At 36.4% G+C, this 19856-nt stretch overlaps 1 protein-coding gene across 14 annotated transcripts in view; it reads left to right on the top strand.

Moving 5' to 3' along the window:
- LOC124301738 (disintegrin and metalloproteinase domain-containing protein 10-like) overlaps nt 1–19856 on the top strand; it is a 359750-nt gene that overhangs the window by 267955 nt on the left and 71939 nt on the right. The gene's annotated exons all lie outside the window — the stretch shown is intronic.

The following is a 19856-nucleotide window of genomic DNA, read 5'->3' as shown; positions in this document are numbered from 1 at the left end:
AAGAAGAAGAAGAAGAAGAAGAAGAAGCAGCAGCAATTGCATCTGACCGAAATCCAAGCAGAGGACGAGAGACTTTCTTGATTTGATTTCCTCCCGTAATTATGTTTTCCTCGATACTGATCTCTTATTTCCTTCGACAAAATGAAATTCAGACTACTGCCGAACTTTTTCACTTATCGACGAAAATTCAGAGTGTTTTGCACGTACACGTGAACGTCTAACATGTATCGCATACATTGTTACGTAACGCTCGAAACTTGGCAACGATTTCCATTCTGCTTTGCATCGTCTTCGTTTCTCCGCATTACCTATCTTCAATTTTACTGGGAAATACTTTGAGTATTTATCTAATCGATACATCTAGAGAAAAAAGATTAAAACACTTAAATTACGAACCAGAGCTTGGACTTTATCGATTTTTCATTATAAATCATTTTCAAATAGTGAAACATCGATAGATTTATTCAATTTCAATTCACGATAGTTCGTTGTTATTCTGAAAAAAACTTTTTCCACAATACAAATACTGTAACAAATTTGAAAAAATTTTTTTTCAACAGTTCATTTTCATTGACTGAAATGTTTTTTTCTTTAATCTTCTAGGAAAATCGACTCCATTACTTGGTAATATATTGAATCAATAAATTCATAATTAGGAACTAGAAAAGTTCTAAACTCGCATATATTTTTTTTCAAATCTTGTGCCAGGAGATACTTGAATTTTATTCACTTTCGTTAGTTTTCTTTTTTTAATATAATTACTAGGGCCTGGATTAATATGTAAATACATATTTTTTATTCAAATCATTTTCATTCCTTATTTGGTTATCTACATAAAGTATGATGCTTAGATCCAGAAAATACAGTTTCTATTTTTCATATTTTTTTTTCTATATTTTAGTTTTTCAAGTCAATAGTATACGTACAAACGTACATATTTTGTAATTTTCAATACAGATTTTTGTTCGGGCCCTAATAATTACAGATACGTTTATTATAACAATTTAAAAATACTTCACACTTATTTCATAAGTACAGAAACAATGAATCGTATTAGATTGATCCACTAACTTTTTCTTAGTTTCTTTCATCTTCCATCGCTGAACTTAAGGTTCATTTTTCTTACGCTTGTAATTTACGTAAATTGGAATTATCGAATATTGAGCAATATTAAAGAGTAAAAATGAGTTTAAAAAATTACAGACATTGCTGAAACTACATTCCCCGAATATTTCTCTCACATCAGCTTTTTCTCTTCTCATCACCTTCATCAGATTATGCATTTGAAAAAGAATGATTACATATACATATATATATATATATATATATAATGCTTGCATGTAAATGTCATTGCGTTGCATGAGGGTGTGCTTATATCATCACCCCCTCACCCCTCTGAAATTAGTTACAGAAGCGATTCAAGGCGCAAGTTGAATTCCAACGCTGTGCTCATTCACGAATCCGTGTCATCCTTTTCACCTTTTACGCCTCGATCCGGCATTCCGTCGTTTCGAAAGATCCCCCGTGGGCGTCTAGACGCGTTAGTTAAATTATTAATCGTATTAGGCGCTTAAAAACTGGGAAAGAGAGAGAGAGAGAGAGAGAGAGAGAAAATGTTTTCCTCGGAAAAGGTTTTCACGTCAACTTAATACAAGAGCTCATTTTCTTCTCATTTTTTTTTTCTTTTTTCCTACCACAATTATTATTGTTGTTGTTGTTTTTTTTTTTTTTTTTTTTTTTTCCATTTCTTGTCATTTCACCCTCCGCCCGAAACCCTCGACTCGAGTGTTTCGTCCACTTTATTATTAGCCGAGGCTCTTCCCGACCCCCCCCCCCCCCCCCCCGCCCTTAACCCCCGACAGCCACCCTTTACCGCAGAACGCAAAAAGTGGTCGCTGGTATTTCATGCATTCCACGGTAAACCGCTCTCGAGCTTTTAACCAAAACCCTAAAAAATTACGCCTTTACCTTTATACTCAGGGTCTTATTCAGCCAGGATGGTAAACCGTGCGGATAGCTTTACAGGATTCACATATTGTTTCGTGGTCACACGTAATTATAATATTCTTAAACTTGCTCGAAGGATCCCGCAGTTTATAACTATCGAACTACGAGACCTCGCTCGGTTGCAGAATTTTTTTGTTTCTCTTTATTCGTAAAACGATTCTCACGGTCAGAGTATTGAATCCGTAAAAATGATGATTCGAAAAAAACAAAAAAAAAAAAAAATGGAAAAATTGATCTCTCAATTTATCTGGCTGTGTTAACTGTTGAATAAATTTCTGTAGTCTCTAAACTTTTTTTGCGAATTTCCGAAAGTTTCTTAGATTCAAGAAGAAAATCTTTCATTGTAATTGATGGATCGTTCACGTAGGGAAATGATGTCTGTTTTCCCGACTGTGGCAGAAAATTTCTTTTCCACAACAATTATTCTTCTTTCGCGAATGGTAACGATACGTGAAAACTGGCAAACTCGAGTTGTGGGAATAGAACTCGTCGCTTTGCATAAAAAATAAAAAAAAGAAGAAAATAAAAAACCAGAACTAGTCGTTGAGCCGACTTTGCTCAGAATCTGATCGGTTGCAACTCTTAGCCATTTTCTTCTCTTTTTCATCTTGTGGTCTGAATTATATAAGTAGGAAACAATATTCCCCCACTAAAAAGAAATTCGTCAATTTCAGTTGCGACATCAAAATTATTAATAACCTTGAAAAGATCTCATTAACGAATCATTTGTGCAATGAAAAACTCGCATAGTTTGACCAATTTCAATAAACCAGGACTCATTTTGTTCGTGATCCAATCTTCTAAAAATCTGAAACATCAGATTTTGGATAACGGTGAAGTATTTTTTATTTATTAAAACTTTGGTTCACTACGTATTTGAACATATAGAGAATTCGTTTACGATCAAAGTGAACTCCTAGTTCATTAAAGTCGTTTTCATTGTATAAACAATTTAATACTGTGATCTGAAATTTAAGATTTCTCATTCAATCTCGTTCTATGCCGAGAGCGTATCGTTTCAACTCAGTTGAAATCTAATACCTTAGTTTGACGATATTTCTGCCTTTGCAGAAATCTCTTTGACCTAACCGTACACTTGGCACACCTTTAACATTTCTCGAGAGAAAAGTCTCGGTGTAATATTGAAGATGAAAATCTCCCTCGTCATGTAATCCTGGAAGTCTCGACGGGCGCCTAGCCGAGGTGATAATAAATTTATCGCACTCCGATATTGGCCTCCGCCTCGATAAAGGGGTGTCAGCTTCGGGGGGAGTTATGGTCACGTTATTAACCAACTTGGCCCCTGTTTCAGCGACCCGCAAACCCTAGAAGAGTCAGTTTTCTCCCGGCAAATATCAGCTCAGAGAAGGGATCCCGTTGATACGTGGGCGCGAGGCGGAATCAAACTGCATATGCAGGGTCTGAGGGACAAATCCGAGGGATGTGTTTCCGACACCCTTTTTTCCCCGCCCTTGCCCGCCTCAGACCTTGTTATACACGCCATGAATTTGCGTGAAAATGCTTCTAACACGGTTCGAAAGTTACACGAATTTTCGAAATTGGATTCGTAGAAAGAGAAAAACAATTTATTTGGATATAAATTTGCTTGCTTCTGTAGGTCGTACGTGAAATTCGGTGAGTAAATTTTAATCCAACGTCGAATAGATAATCTTTAATGGCGATGAAGAGTGATATCTAATTGTCACGGAAAAGAAAGGATTCGGAAGTTGAAAATTAGAAATGTCGGTATAAACAAAATTCCATTAAGATTTCTACTTGATCATTTCAATTATGAACATATTTGAAACACGAATTAACTTTTTTTAAGAATCGTGTAAAAAATAGAAGAGAGAGGTTTTGAGTGAAAATTAAATTTGAGCTCAATATTTTCTTGTCAATCGACACGTTCAATCGATAATCAAAAATTCATTTACGTTTTCCATTTTAATTCGAAATTCAAAACCAATGAAAACACCCACAGAGGAAAACCCTTAATTTGAAGTCGACAGAATTATATACAGAATAAACCCAATGTTCAGTCAATGCAAGAGATTTTTTTAACAACAAAATTCATTATCTATTTCAATTATTGAAATCTTGACTGAACAATAAATAAATTAAAACAAACTCAATTTTTTTTGATACACAATTTTATATGTTTCAAAGAAAACGATTCACACTCAATTGTAATTTCTGAACAAATTTCTGGCCAATTTTAGAATCGATTGATTACATTCAACAACGTGACGGAATAAATGAAATGAAACGAAGGATATTATTTTTTGCCAGGATTAAAATGCTTCGATTTGAAAAAGATAATAAAACCCCTGGTAATTTTGAGTCATCATGATCAAGAGTAGTGGTCTTGGAATTTCTGTGGAAAATATGCGAGTAACGCGTGTAAGGATATTTAATTAATTAAAATCGCGTTCCGTGATTTCGGGTTTTATTCATACATATCAAAATTACGTAAAGTGACCTTTAACAAGTTCCTCGTATTATATTTGAGGTAGGACAAAGTACGTGTACCTTTAATTATAATCCATCGCGAGATTGAATATTTAATATGGGTTCAGGGCAGCATGGACGAGCCGATATTGTTTCGTTTATAAGGTACACCGTGATTAATTCGGATTATTAACGCGGGCACGAGGTTGATATCTGATTAATCTGCAAACCAGGTTAATTAACATAAGCAGTTCTCAACGCCATCCTGTCTTCTCGTATTTCCACTTCGTTGGTACACCATTTCGATTTCTTGGCATATTTAGTCAATTATTTGTGTCAAACTTTGACTGCCAAATTCGTTGAGCTCTCTTATAACGGTAACAAAACTTGTATGTTAATTTTTAAAGCTCAGCATTCGATGAATAATTCATATTCTGAGTTTTATCTAGGACGTGAGAAAGAGAAAAATCGATACTGTTGTAATTTTGGAATTGTTGTTCGATTTGCAGTTTGGAAACTTTCTGGAGGAGTGTCGGAAACATAAAAAGCCGAAATTTAGTGTTCATTTTTACGAGTGGAGACGCTCTTCGGAGCCTTTTGAAAATCGTTATGCTTGCGAGAGGGGAAAATTCCGAGGGAAATTAAGTTGTACTCTGTGTACGAATGTGGCTAATTTTACTTATAAATTCTCCCCCTGTCGTAGTGCGCAAGCCTTGAATAAAAAAAAAACATGTTTTTCACTCGCTGCTCGACGTGTGATTCTCGTTTCTAATTTCGTTGCTGTTTCTACGATTCTACACGCGCGTAAAAAAGTCTGTTTATAATTCAAAATTTGCAAAAACTTACGTACGGGACGGGGGTGAAATTCGGAATTTGAAAAATTCCAAAAGCTACAAATTCCAAATTTTTTCGTGTGGCGAAACTTGAAGTAGAGAAATCAAACTTTGACAAAACATCAGAGTTTAAAATGGTCTGAAACCCAATGCTCAAGATTCCAAAAGTGCAAAGTTTCAAAAGTGAAAAGTTCCGAGAAGACAAAATGCCGAAATGGCATAAATCCGACAAGTCAAAGTTCCGAAAATGAGGAAATAAGAAAATTTAAAAATCTGAAACATCGGAATTTCGAATGATCAAAGATTTACAGTTCTGTGAATTTCTGGCTTGGTGATATTTCACCATTTTGATCTTTGTTTTGGATTTTCAATATTTTCACGTTCTGAATCCTGGTCATCCTGATTTTTGGTTTTTCTGATTTTTTACGCTCACTGGTTAAGTAAACTACGGTGTCTGAGTATTTTTCAATTTTCGGAATTTCACTTCATCGAAACTTTATTTTTCGAAATTTTGCCGTATCGTAACTTTACTTTTTGGAACTTTGCTCTATCGTAACTTGAATTTTCGAAACCTTGAGCCATCGGGTTTCCGACCATTCGAAACTTTATCGTTTCGTAAAAGTTTGATTTCTGTACTTCAAGTTTCGCCACTAAGTAATTCGGAATTGAGGGCTTTCGAAACTTTTCAAGTTCGGAATTTCAACCACGCCTCGATTCACCGAACCGACAGAAATTTCTAGTCACAGTTACTGCACAGTCCTCAATTATTTCCATTCATTATCACGATCAAAAAATATTTCACTTCTAATTACAAAATGAAACTTAGCTTTGTGAATGTAACCAGAAAATTTGGTACACACATATTTCGCTATTCTTTCTAATTACGATCAATTGTCACATATCTTCTTACAAACATTGCGAGAACTATTGTGATAATTTAATGTCAAGGTCGTATTTAAATTACTGTCCCGCATTTTCATTTCATTCCAATTATATTCAAATCATTTCACCAAAATCTCACAGTAACTTTATAAAATATGAAATTTGTCACATTGCATCCAATATTCTCAACGCATAATTTTCGCAAAAATATCTCGATCACGCGATATGCAAATACCTTTGTTTCGAACCCCGCTACCTCTTCTTCAGTCTTCAATTCTCGCGAGCAATCGATCGAGCTAAATGAATTTGGCCCATTGAATATTCATAATCCAATTCGTTTCCCGCCTTTTCAAAGTCTGGTAAACCCTTCAGGGAAACAGACGTTTTGACGCTTAGCAACCCTTCAACGACTTTATCAACGTAATCGGATACCAAGTTTTTTTTTTGATTCGTATGTTAATTTATTTTATTCATTCGATTCTGTCACGCGTGTGAAATCGTAACTGTTTGTTAAATTTTGATTTTTTTTTTTTCCAACTTGTAATTCAGTCACTTTTCCGAATTATATTGATTATACATAATTTTCGGTTTTCATCCTTTGTTTCCGCACGGATTCATGGTCTGGTTTGATATTATTTTCAAAATTTCACTGCAATTTTATTTTGGATTAAAGCAGTGAAATTGTAAACAAATTACTGAGCTTCATAGTTCCTATCGTATGATTTCAATTAGTTGGTCGTTTAAAATTGGTAATAGTTTGATATTGTGATCGGACAATTGGTTTTAAAATTTACGATTGAGTAGTTTATTTGAATCTTGAAAATTTATTCAAAACGGTATGTTTCTCGACTCGATTTAACGTAACACTGAAACTTTCCTAAATCGACTCAAAATCTAGCCCAACGTCAAGTTTATTTCCCCGGTTCGAAATTTGAAATTTTCAAAAGCAAAGAACAAACGTTTCTCAAACAAAACGATCGAACTCGGGTAAATATCGATACATAATCCGTTTTTTTTTTTTTTTTTTCTTTATTTCTACGAGTATATGGTGTATACGGGGCATTCCACGTCGAATCAACGGGTCAGCCGCTTGACCGTTTTCACTCGTTTTATTTGAAATAACCAATTCTATGAAAGTAATATTGAAATATGATAAAAATTACGGCATTATCCTAAATAAATGATCATTTATTCCTGTTGATTGAGTTTCTATTTTTTTTTTTTTTTTTCGAATTAAGCATCTTTTCCTTCGTTTTACTCTTGAAACAAAAAGAAAATCGACTTTTGTCACTGTGGATTTTCTTTTCATTTTCTTTTTCACTAGAAGGAACCAACATTAAAATAAAAATTCCCAAATAAAAAAAAAAAAATAAAAAAAATATTCGAATATTCAAAGAAAAAGACCTAGATATTTGGCATTCTCATCCCATTTTGGAACCGTGACATAAGAATGTGTTTTCAAGTATCTGATTTTACAAGACAATTTCACAGATTTCAAAAATTGTTCGTTTTCATGTCAAGGATATGTCCTCACTTCATGAGGTCGTCATTTTTTGACCGAAGCAAACCAAAAAACCACATTGATCATTAGAATCCCAAGGAGTCAGGCCGATGACCCGTTGATTTGACGTGGGATGCCCCATACATAAGATATACATTAGGGTGGTTCAAAGAAAAACAAATAATTTTTTTTCCAGTCCTACTTCCTCGTAAAAGTGCCGTTCATGATGATAATTAAATCCCTTGCAAATTTGAGCTTTATCGGATCAGATTTAAAGGTCTCGGTTTCGAATTTTCGTTTTTACTTTGAAATGAGACGTGAGAAAATGCTTACCTTAACTCACCGTCAATTTTGCACGAAAATATAGAAAAAAGTGAAAAATAATAAAAACTTTTATTTATGTCCAAATTTGATACGATTGTTTTTGATTTTTCAACTCTTCCATTCTCAATTCGCAATAATTTTCAAAATTTGCAAAATTGCATAAAACATCTGTAGACCTTTTCTTGTAAGTAATATCGTTGAACGAGCATTTTTCTACACGTTATTTAAATGTAAAAACGAAAACTCGAAAGCGAGACCTCTGAAAAAGATAAGAAACCGATCGAGTTGAGATTTGCAGCGGATTTTTTTTTTCATTACAAACAAAAGTTGTACGACAAAGCAGTACCGAAGTAATAAGTTTTATAATTAAAATAAAAACAAAAAAAAAAAAAAAAAAACAACCAATTATACAATTTTACACAACCGACGACAAAAGTAAATTTTTGGCTCTCCATCACCTTGTCGTGGTATTTCAAAAGTCCTCCTCCTCCTCCTCCTCCTTCTCTCTCGGAGAGTTTCGCAAGGCCTAAAGAACACCCCAATTCCGAAGCCCCGAACCCTGCAGCATGAGAGCGGGACGCTATGAATATCATTACTCTTTTAGTTTCCGGTTACAAATTGTCTGACCCCGGCGAAATGATGGCGGATTTTATATTTTTTTCTCTCCCCCCTCCCCTGTACTGCCCTGCAGCTCGTTCAGGGTGTAAGTAACCGGTGAAATTTGTCAATTTCGAGAATATAACGTGAAATATCTGTGTTAGGTGGCTGCTCGAGACGAGCCGGATGCTGCGTCGTTACGGTGCTCAGCTTTTGTGTCTCTCTTGTCTTCTTCCTTTCACCTTCTCCCTTCTTCTCGCCCCAACGCATATTTTACTTACCCCACCCGACGTCCGGCTTAAATTATATCCCACCTTTTCCTCCCCACCCCCCCGACACGCGTATTACGCAGTTATATTATGTTACTTCTAAAACGTTTCAAACTAATTAAAAACCCTTCTTTTCATCCCTCCTCTACGTTTTCTTCATTTCCCTCTCTTCTTCAAACCTGTGTCTTTCATATTTTATTCTTTCTCATGCTTCTCGTTTTCTACTTGTATTTTTATTTCTGATGTTTTTTTTTTTTTACTTTTTTCAAACTCCTCGTAGAGTTCAGAAATAGATTTTCCTAGGTTTTTTTGCTCGAAATCAATTCCGTAGAAGAAAAAAAAAAAGAAAAAGAAAAAAAAGAACTCCGTAATATGTATTTTTTTTCGTTTCACCTTGACTTTTCACAATATTTAAACAATCAGTTTTGGTTAGGAAAATTGAGAGAAACTTTTACCGCGATTCCTAATCAATAACTGGATAATTTTTTTCTTTTTTTTTTTTAGACTTTTTAAAACTCATCGTTAAAGCATAATCTTAATTTTTTTGGAGCTCCGGGGTAAATTTCACCCCCGTGTGTCAGTTACGCGATTCTACCGAGCCGTGACTCATTAGGATTAACGTAGTATTTATTCCCTGCTATATAAGCGAGATAAAAAATCCGATATTTGCTTACATCCGTATAATTTGAAACGCAAAGTACCGTGGAAACGAATTCATTTTCCCCGCGTCATTTTCTCACCACGTCTCATCCTTATCGTATCACACCTATTGTACATCGTAAAACAAAAATCAATTAATCATGGGCTGCTGCTGCTGCTGCTGCTGCTGCTGCAATACTCGCGGGGTCTAATGAGGGGTCAGCGAAGCGACGTGAGGACAGGGAACATCATGGGCTCCGCTCCAAGGATTCCTGGGGTTTCATCCCCCCCCCCCCCACCCCCACCCTCCCCCTCCCTTCCTTCCCCCATCACGCTTAGAATTTACAGATAATTCGGATGTGGGCGCGCCATACGCCCGTGAAAATCGTTCGCAAAGCTGCGCAAGCTCTACTATATAGATATATATATATATATATATATATATATATATATATATATATATATTACATACTCAGGTATACATGCAATATATGCAATATTATATATGTATAGCTATACGCGGAATTCGAGACAATAGGGTTGTTAAGGTATTCCGCTCGCTCACGTTCCGTTAGTCGTTACGTTTTAGGGGTGTCATAAAAACCAATACCGAGGGGGAATTTAACCCGGTTTCTTCTCTCCCACGTCTTCAAGTCTCTCTCTGGCTTCTTCTACATCCCGATCGTCCTTCTGGCCGGCTGAGGAATTGCCTTTTATTCTACAACCCTTAAGTGCTTCGGGCAGCAGGCCTTAAACGGTCAAGCGATCCAGGAAAATTGACCTCTTGCCGATTTGTTCCCGTCCGGGGTACTACGGAGAAAACTGGGAAGCGGGTATATCTATATATATATATATACGGTGTATACGTCTTTCATTTCGGAACCAAAAAAAAAAACCGACCGCAATCCTGACCACCCGAGTCTTTTATCTTCTCTTTCTTAACCTCTCTTTATGTACCCAGGTATACATACACCAAGTGTATAACGAGCAATTAACACTATCGATTTACTCGTCTTATGTACCCTCCTCCTCCTCCTCCTCCTCCTCTTCTTCTTCTTCTTCTTCTTCTTCTTCTTCCCTTGAGTGAACTCTCTTTTTATGTACATGCCTAATTTTTTTTTTTTTTTTTTTTTGTTCAACCGAAAACGTCGATCAATATCGGCATTTGTCGTACGGCGCTGCATCCCGCGGAAGATTTCCAGAATATATTCTTCTTTGATCACAACGACGCGACTTTGTGGAGGTACACTTCACTTTTTTTGTCACTGTGAAGACCGAGATAAGCGGTTCTTTGAATGGCGTTTTTCCAATGGCTTATTGAACGCCCTTCAACCAGGCTCATCGATTCTTCTTCTTTTTAGCCACTCACAAGTCTTGCACAATCTAACCACAATCGATTTATGGAGGAAGCGAAGATCGAGACTTAAAAACCGTCGGTGTATTAATTTTCCTAACTACGTTACAGGTCGTTTGTTTTTTTTTTTCCAGTACTCTATAATACAATGGAAATTGTATATCGTTCTTGAAATTGTATAATATTCGTCAAAATTAACTATTGTGAAAAAAAAATACTGTACACATTCAGTTAAAATTGAAGTGACAAATAAGTAAACTATAATAAAATATGATCGGTCTGTTAAATAAAGTGAAAAAAATTTTTATCGATCGTCCGCGTTGGGAGAAATATTTATTATTCCGACGTCGTTTCTGTCCTTGTATAATATTCGGTATATTTACTATAGATTATACGTAAATGCAAAGCGATATACGGCAGGGCAATTTTGTCTACTCTTCGTCGTTTATTTACACGCGAAGTGGATTTTTTTTTTTCTTGTACCATCACAGCTATCGCTGCTCGTCTTTATCGGTCGATCCAATCGATTCTTAACGAGTAGCGATCAAGTCGTGCCTCTTATGCACGAGAAGTTTAAGTGCGTCGGGTAAATTCACACTTTTAGTCATTCCTCCGGTGGGTAATGAGCAATTAAGTCCCGTTTTATTACCACGACAGCCGAAGCTTCACCTCGGGTCCTTGAACCGCCGGGGAATTCGATTTTTCAATCAATAAACAAACGCCACACCGCACGGATAAGGCTAGAAGCAGTTGAGCTTCGTGGAATTTTCACATCGGGACGATCCTTTATTTTTTTGGAAATTATGATGCATCGGTTGAGAAGGTTGGTTGGCAAGAAATGGATAATTTTGTTCATTTTATTAAGAGACGGTTGGACTTTATTATTGTAGAAGTAATAAGCTTTTGGAAAATTATCGTATTATAATACAAAAATAAATAGTACCGGAGTTATAAACAAAGGCTGTTACAGACACCGGTGCTAAAAAATGTCAAATCGCTTGAAGATCGTTGGAAATTTCGGAGTTTTCTTCCATTTCATTCTAAGGTGGCTCGTTTTATTCAGATCAATGTTGTCTACAAAGTCAGTGAAAAAGATTCTCTTCGTTATCAGTATTCAATTCAGTATTACCTATTTTTTCATTATCATCAATGTCTGTACAATGTTGTAAAATTAATTATTTAACCCTTTGAGCTTATTACCTATTTCTGATATTATACAAACAGATTTTCAGTACTTGGGAGTAATGATTACGATATACTGTAAATTGTTGTTGTTGGACACAAATCGATTGGAGAAATCGAGAAACTTGTTGGAATAATTCAGTTTTGAGAAAGTTATTCTTCTACACATAAGCATGTTTTGCATAAGTTATAAGTTTTTTGGGTCCCTGATTACGAATCTGAAATCGCATTTTAAAAATTCAAGATGGCGGATTCAATATGACGAACGAAAATTTCAAATTCGATCGAATCCAAAGAAAAAACTGTGTCCAGGGGTTTTTAGGATTGCTGATTACGAATCTTAAATCAGATTTTCAAAATTCAATACGATGAATTCAATCAGTGACCCTGAAAACCCCCGCATAGAGTTTTTGACCCTGTTTGATTAAATTTGAAATTTTCGTTCACCATATTGGATTCACCGTCTTGAATTTTTTAAACATAATTTCAGATTCTTGATCAGTGACTCCAAAAACCGTAAAACACTATCTTATTACGAGAATTGACTCACCACAATAATGTGTGACTCAAAAGTTTAAAGATACCAACACGAGAAAAAAACGTTCTTCAGTGACTTGGTAAAAAATAGTCTTCAAATAGATAATTCAACACAATCACCAACAATTTCATTCGTCTTTAATATCTGCAACGACACAAAATTGTACCATATATACAGACCAGAACTTACTTTGTTTCTAAATGATTCCGAATCCAAGTCGCTTAAAATGAATGTTTAAAACGTTGATCATTTTTCCTGTACAGTTCACTTTATCCAGATATATAATCTAAACAAAACAATCAAATTGATCATTTCAGATATTTCTTATAAAATGAAAAAAAAAAAACGAACCCATCTCTGAACTCATATTCATTGCAATAGATACAATAACAACTTGTAATAAGTTGAAAAATTAATTTACTCTCGAGACTTCCTCCTAATCTGAAATTCGGGCGTTTCAAAGTTTTTCAACATTCAAGAAGTTTTCATCCCACTTCTTTCTTAGGTCACGATACTATTTCATTCCAAATACACGTTGAATAAATTATTGAATAAATTTTTCAATTCGACAAAAGTTACCCGGATAAAACTCTCTCAAGGTTTGAAATATTCCGTGTAAAAAATCAATTAGGATCACGCCGTTCTCAAAAGCAGTCCCATAGTTCTGAGCCGTATATTTTCTTCGGTTCGTTTTAGTTTGCAAATTTTTCTTTTTTTTTATAAATTTTTTTTTTTTTTTTTCATTACTCAGCCCTCTCGAGTCTCGTCTCGAGTGCGCTGTTAGAAAATTTACCTTTCATCCCGGAAAAAGTCTGCAAGCGAGTTGAAGCTGCGCGTGCAAAACCGGCGCTGATAGTGATTATGCAAATGTGCAGCTTTTGCATATTGTGGACTTTCGGGCTCATATGCATATTTTTGTTAAAATTGTACACTTTCACATTTTTTTTTTTTTCATTCTCCACCCCCTCCCCTTCTCAGCCTTTCCCAGCGATCCTCCATTATTCCCAGCGCTGCAGGCCGCGAGTTTGGTTTTATCTCACTGCCCGGCTATCTTCCTTGAGTAATTAATTAAGGAAGTGGCAAATTGCTCCGTTCACCTTCGCCAGGATTTCGCTCGAGAGCTCTTTCTCTCTCTTTTCTCTCTCCGCCACGCTTATACGCAGCCGAGTAAGAAGTAGGTACATCAGTCCGGGCCTCAGGCTGCAAGTCGAAGGTGAAAACCATCCGGTATTAAGCTCGGCTCGAGTGCCCATTAAAAGATCCCTTTTGCTTCCCGAGTCGATCTTCCGCCCGAGAAGAAGACGTCCCCGTTTCAGCCGAGTCCGCCTCTTCGAAAGCGCACTTGTATAAAAGGAAAACGGAACAATTGCCGTTCCTTTCGCGTATAATAGCCCGTGGAATTTGAAAAGAACCGACCTGCAATGCTGAATACATTTTTACGATTTCCAGACGAGGATACGCGTTTTGTATATATATATATACACCTTTTCCTCTCTCCTTCTCTCTCTCTCTCTCTATCTCTCTCAATCCTTTGCATATTTTGCATGACTTTTTCTTCTCCCTTCTTTTCTTTGTCAAGTCAATTTAATTGACATGCGCTTCGAAGTGAATCTCGAACAGTCGGTGGTTGCTTAACGTTGCGATACTCGAAATGATTGATTGTTATTCATAATTTTCTTTCTTTTTTTTTTCTTCTTCTTCTTCCACATTTACGGCTGAGCTTAACCGAAAATTTCAGGTTTACAGAAATCTGCAGCGATGAATCATTTTTTGAATTTTACAGAAATTCTGAAATATTTTATCCACCGTGTATCAGACGTGTTTAAATTATGTAAGAGGTGCAACTGATTTCAAACACAATAGTTTTTGAAAACAACGACACAAAGTACAGGTGAAGAGATTGGTTTTACCTTCTGCACAGTTTTAAAATAGCTTTTATACTGATTAAGATATTGGAAAATTGTATGATATATTTAAAAATTTCTCCAATCTTAATTTTTTGATATCAAATCTCGTAACTCAAAAACAGTTGCGAGAATGAAAAAATTAGGATTTTCAAAGGTGTTAATATTACCTGAAAACGTGTCGACCAAAATAAAAAATAGTACCATCGAAAGCTGTTCAAATTTACGTGGCACACTCATATACATACATATGGATATCTTTTTTCGTCTCGCAATTTTTTCTCCTATTTCGATAGGAATTCACCATAATTCTGTAGTATATTTGTATGTAGTATAGAACCCCATACATGTATGTACTTACGTCCATGACACATACGAACTGTAATAATATAAACTTTGCACGACTCTACGTCTGCAGGCGTAACGCTGGGTGGAATATTTAATTACAACCTGGACTTTTATTCATTAAACCTGTTGAAAATGGCACTGCGAGGTATATTAAATACAGCGTCTAGCTACGTGTAACTTTATTATCGGTACCGAGAATTTCGTTCAATATATTTTTACTTTCCTTTTTTAGGTTATTGTTGTTTTTTTTCAAGCATAGACCGGTTACTTTAATCAATTTCCGTCAGTTACATTCAGTCGTTAGTCACAAACTCGTTAGTTGGAACAAAAAATTCTTGCTATTCAAACATTAAGAGGCAATTTATCTGCCCGAAACGTAAATATTCAGACGTGAAATATTCAGCGTCGAGAACGATTTCGTCAAATTTCGATGCAGCTTGAACGATTTACCTTGCGTAGAGGATTTTGTTCTTTCGAGTCGTTGAAATAAAAAATACTCATGATAATACAATCCAATATCAAATTGCCCAAACAATGATTCATACGTGACGGTGAACAGAAAAGGTGTTTCCAAATATTGCAAACAATATTTAGAGTTGCGAAATTCTGAAAAATACCGGTTTAAGCAACAATGAATGATTTTTTATTTGAATCGTATTCAAAGGTTGGCGTATATTCAATTCTTTTACTTGCTTTATAGGGAAATTTTTCCTTCTTCTTATTCATTTTCTTCGATTCCAAATTCTAATATTTCGAATTTGGGATGGATTGAAAAAATTAGAATCGGAAAAAAAAATGTTACAGGCTCAATCCCACTTCCTTATAATGGAAAAAATCATTGTTTCTAGATGAAGAATTTGTAACAAAAGTAGAGAATTGAAAGAGGAATAAAAATGCTCATTGAATAATTTTTCCGAGAGTTATGGTTTAATGTGTACTGCAATCCAAAGTGTTAAAATTACAATGAAACCCCTTAAATTAAGTTGGAATTTTTATTGTTTTGAAAAATGCGCATTCAAAGAATCCAATAACGCGTAAAAAAGCCCTTGGACATTTTTGTCTCGAGTTTATAAAACCCTTAAAAGTCCAGATGCGGAAATCTTGAGGGTTATATTTGCCTCAATTAAAATGAAAAAACTTAGGTTACATGGCGCCAATTAGTTTTCTAGCTGTTACCGAAAAGTTTAGTATCCGTTACTATTCTTTCTCGTTACGATCACTGTTGCTATATTTTCTTGCAACTGTTGCGAAAATTTAATGCTCGAGCAACGATAAATTAACGTTGAAGCCTTATTTAACTAGAAAAGTAGAGTAAACCTAACAAACTGATTTCGCGTTGCAATTACCAAAAAAGGATCGACGATAACGCAAAATGTTTACGCGTACCTCGTTTTTCGTAATTTTAACAATATTCAAACAGTTTTTATTTTTTTTTTTTTAACGATACCCGCTTTACTCAATTTTTCTAGTTACTGTAACAAATGAAATTTTGTCTCAGTGCAAACTTTGACGTCGCGAGGACATTTTCCGGCAGTAGTTGTCCTCGGTGGACCGCATCCTGTACATTCCGAATAGGAAGGATCGGAGAACCCTGCTCGCCGATTCGCGTCACGTAACCTTATCGGTTAATTTGGTTTCACGCCGTGTGGCTTACGGGTTCCGCGGGGAACTCACTCGATTATGAATCCCGCAAGTATTGACTCTTCCGAGCCGGCGTTAGGCAGATCGGTATGTAGGCATGCGGGGCAGGCGAATTGCCGCCTTGCCGCCTTGCCTTAACCACGTGCTTAAAATGCACCGTGCGAAACTTTGGCGGACCTTTTTTCCGGATCTAACTACGGCTCTGTGCGGAACGCGCCGCCCAACGGTAATCCGGAGTCTATGGGATCGCGGTGGAAATATCGTGCTTGGAAATTCTAATCACAAAAGAAAGCCACGTCGTCGTCGCGCCTCGGGATCTGCTGAGCTAGGATTTCCCGCTTTTTTTCCCTCGCCAGACTCTGAAAGGCACCAATTAATCCCCCTCCAAACAGCCACGGTGCAGGCGGAGTCAGGAAAGATTACACATCACTTTTTACCCTGCAACCAGACGTCCACGTTTTTTCAATACCTCTTCTACTCGCGTATTTGATCTTTCGTGGATTGGATAATGTGGGGTGGAACGGGGTAGCGTCGTCGGGATAGGACGGTAGTTGCGAAATTGGATAGTGGAGACAAAATGGGATGGTCAAGGATGGAATGGAATAGAAATTGATAAATTTTATAATGGGGGTAAAATGGGATAGTGAACGTATCGTGGAATAGTGAGGATAATATAGAAAAGTGCAGGTAAAATGGGATGAAACAAAAAAAAACAAATTTGTTCCAGAAGCTGATTGAGATAGTGGAGGTCAAGGTGGAATAGCGGGAACACAATGGGATATCGGGGGCAAAATGGGATAGTGTAGCTAAAGAATTATAAAACTGGCAAGTTGTTGTAGTGGGGGCAAAATGGGATACTGGAAGTAAAAAATAACTGTAAGTGTAAGATGGAATAGTGAGAGCAAAATAGAATAATGGGGGTGAAATGGGATAGTATTAGTAAAACAGGTTAAAAAGGAAAAAATTTTTGCGTCATAAGTTAGTTTGGATAGTGAAGATGATATGGATTAGTAGAAGCACGATAGGATATCGGGGGAAAAATGGGATGTTATAGCTAAAAAATGATGTAATCAGCGAGTAGTTGCAGTGGGGGCAAAATGGGATACTGAGAGTAAAAAATAATTGTGAGTGTAAGATGAAATAGTGGGAGCAAAATGGGATAGCATAGTTGAAAAATGATGAAATCGGCGCGTTTTTTTAATGACGGAAAAATGGAATAGTAGAGACAAACCGGTACGTGCTTTCTATTTCGCCACAAGGAAGAAGCCAATGTTAATTTACCTAATTTTTGATCGTTAGATTATTGTCAGTATTCCTTTCGACGCGTAACAATAACTAAAGAGTGTGACAGCGGACTAACACGGGTAATATAATTTTTCCTTTCGACTTTTTTGGGCAGTTGACGAACGTTGGACGACTTTCATAACAACGGGTGGCAAGGCTCAAGCGTAGCAAAAAACAAAACGAGCCTATCTTTGCAGACTTGGGTACCTTACGAGAAAGGCATCCCAAGTCGATCTCTCCGATTTGATTTCTTTTGTAATATGTTACAGTAGCCTAAAACTAAGCGAGAACTATATTTTTTCATCCGCCATTAGAGACACTTTAAGATGATGAAACCACCCTCCAAAGTAAGGCGTGTCAAGGGGTGGTTTGGCAGTTTCACCCTCAAGAACATGATATTTTTTAACAAATCCAACTGGAAAAGTTTTCTCATAACGAGAAATGAAAAATATAATTTTCTCAATTACAAAAAAAAAACAATCACTACCAAATCGCCCCATGACCTGCCTTACTTTCGAGGGTAGTTTCATTCCCTTGAAGTGTTTAATGGCGGATGAAAAAAAAAAAAATATTACCAAAAGAAATGAAATCGGAGAGATCGATCCGGGATACCTTACTCGTTAGATATCGTGCAACTTTGTAACGACAACTTTGTCCGCAGTCGACTTTTATATTGCACGGCTGCTACGGTAAAATGGGTGGTTTATATCACGTGGTTTGGTTAATTCGTTTGATTGCCGTACGCACTCCACAAGATTTTAATTAGCCTTATATTAGCAGGGTGAATATCGAACGAGTGGACCCTCGTTGGCAAACCCACTTTCTGCGATGAAATGAGAGCTTGCGGGCCTTTTATCGGTTATACGTATCACGCGTCCGTGTGTGTGCGGGCGGATATCGCGACTGCTGAAAAATTGAAACGGATTCGTACAAAAATGTTGAGTGGCGATTGAAAAAACAAAAAAAAAAAAACAAATCCTCTCAAAGCAGGACCTTTTTAATGCGCACCGGCTTTTTCTCCATTAACATTTCTTCCAACACGTATCTACATATAGTGTGCTCGGCCGGTTTTACTCTTTTACCAATACTGCTCGGCTCGTTCTATTCGCCAAATTTTCGCTAAGTGAAATTGAAAATGTTACAAAGTATTATACGTGTATAATGTTGAATAGTATTAAATTTTCGTTACTGCAATTATTGTTCAAACGGTATTGTATTTAAAATATATACGGATTTTATAGTGAAACGATAAATGACGGTATTGAAAATTTTCTAACTACGTGAACAAATTTTTTTATCCCTTGATATTCTATCTATTATTTAATTCGTTACGCACGGTATCTAATGTTTCCGATCAGTGGCTACTACCAAAACGTTCAAACAGTCGTAGTAATATTTTTTTACATTCCTTGTTTAAATGGTCAAAAATTACCGATCCAAAATTCTCTCGTTCGCTTCGCGATAGGTTTTAAATAAGGAATAAAGTTTACCGCGGAACGATGTTACATATGACATGACTTACATATTACACTATCACCGAAAAAAATTTTCAGTTCCGGTTACCGCTCGGTCCTCAATTATTTCCATTTTTTACCACAATTCCAACGATACGCAAACAGTTTTTTTTTTTTAACGATACCTGTTTTACTCAATTTTTCTCAGTGTAGACATCGAATCCTGACACGACAAAAAATCGAAGCACAAATATAGTTTACCTATTTCTTACGTCTCGTGTAATATTTGTCCATCGGAAGGCGCGGCGTGTAAAGAAAAAAAAAAAAAACAAAAAAAAATGTTGAATCTGCAACGTTAATCGTGCAGCTTCAAAAGACATAGTCGACCGCTTTAATCAAGCCTGGGTACCTTAGGGTTCCCTTGAGACTACCCCGGTTCCTTCAAACACACTCCGCGCCACGTTTCAAAGACTCTGTACCCAAGTCGTGCCCTCAGGAGCGAACGCCTTCGCTTTGCTGAAGATGAGGGTCTCGTGTTTGAAACGGACGAAGCCGGTTCCGTTTGTGTACTGACCATGTTCAACTATTTGACCAGGTATGAATGAATCTTGATCCGTCGAATTAAGCTCGCCGTCCACGATATCATTTTTC

Source organism: Neodiprion virginianus, chromosome 4 (assembly GCF_021901495.1).
Source record: "Neodiprion virginianus isolate iyNeoVirg1 chromosome 4, iyNeoVirg1.1, whole genome shotgun sequence".
Taxonomy (NCBI): Eukaryota; Metazoa; Arthropoda; class Insecta; order Hymenoptera; family Diprionidae; genus Neodiprion; species Neodiprion virginianus.
Note: the sequence above shows the minus strand (reverse complement) of the source record. Positions and strands in the feature narration are given on the sequence as shown.